Source organism: Penaeus monodon, chromosome 15 (genome assembly GCF_015228065.2).
Source record: "Penaeus monodon isolate SGIC_2016 chromosome 15, NSTDA_Pmon_1, whole genome shotgun sequence".
In the NCBI taxonomy this organism is placed as follows: Eukaryota; Metazoa; Arthropoda; class Malacostraca; order Decapoda; family Penaeidae; genus Penaeus; species Penaeus monodon.
Genome location: NC_051400.1, coordinates 14,703,000 through 14,704,245, shown reverse-complemented (window position 1 = coordinate 14,704,245; position 1,246 = coordinate 14,703,000). Strand labels below are relative to the sequence as shown.

General features: G+C 52.1%; 1 pseudogene; it reads right to left on the bottom strand.

Annotated features, from left to right (window-relative positions):
- LOC119582237 overlaps window positions 1-1,246 on the bottom strand; it is a 3,478-nt pseudogene that overhangs the window by 909 nt on the left and 1,323 nt on the right.

Below are 1,246 nucleotides of genomic sequence, written 5' to 3'. Positions count from 1 at the left end.
CAGGTTTACTGTGCATACGTTATATGCAAAGGAAGTTTGGACTTTACGAAATAGAGCGAAACTGTGAAAGAGTGATCTGAATATTTCGGTTTACGTCTAAGTTGCATCTGCGGACTGCAAGCGCCCTCTCCCCCGTTGAAAAGTACTCGTAATGACCAACTGATACAAAATCCCATCAGGTCACCGTTGATTTGATGTCTATCAATATGAAAGCCAAACAGGCATACATGTTTGAAAACTTCAGTGCGCAAAGATGAAAATCGTAACCATCAGTTTTTTTCTTTCTCTTCTTTTAAAAATGAAGCTTACCATTCTGTTAGCGATGCTAGATATGGACGAGATGAGGAACATGGGGTGGAACAATATCCTAAAATTCAGAATATCAGAAAACCGAGGAAACTTCAGCCCACACAGGAGAATGGGCTGCGGTTCTGTCGGTTCTCTTGAGCCGATTTCCACAACTTCAACATACACATCTTTCAGTCTTTCCGTTCGACAGAGAGAGCGCCGCCGAACTGGTCGATGACGTCACACGAACTGTACAAACTGTTTCGAACGGAGGTTCTGGTACAACTGCTGAGCCTGCGTCTGCCTCCTCCAGGGGCTTCTCACTGCTCTGTCTGCCGAGGAACACCTCCGCTTCCCCCTTGGACGCGGCGGATTCTCGGCGTCTTGGGGGTCAGGGTGATCGTGAGCGACGCCTTGCTCAAGGCTTTCTTCATCCCCCTCTTCATATTCACCTCCACTCTCGCTGGGATATGAGTAATCCTGACTGCCATCCTCTGCTTCTTCATCGTCAGCATCAGCGACATGGCTCTCTTCCTGGCACGGCCTGGCCTTGACCAGGCGAACGTTGCCAGAGGGTTGGGCTTCAAGTGCCACTCGACCGGCTGGTAGAGAGCGGCGCCCACGAAGCCGTGCAGCAGATAGCCGACCACAGCAGGAGGGCGCCTGGTGGGCGTACGTGTTGGCGAGGAACCTGACGAGGGGGGGCGGCATCACCATGAAACCCAGCGAGGCTCCCAGCATCGAGAGGGCGTTGGCGGCCACCCTCCTTCGGCGGAAGTACATCTGGCCCAGGATGAAGCCGTGGGGATTCGCCAGGCCGTTGCCACGCCTGGAATGGGCCAGGGACGGAAGATCAATACATAAAGACGGAAATTAATGACGGTCTTAGATAATGACGCCAAAACACCGCCTTCCGGTTTGTCAACTACACCTTTCCCCTTTGTCGTTCAGATCACAT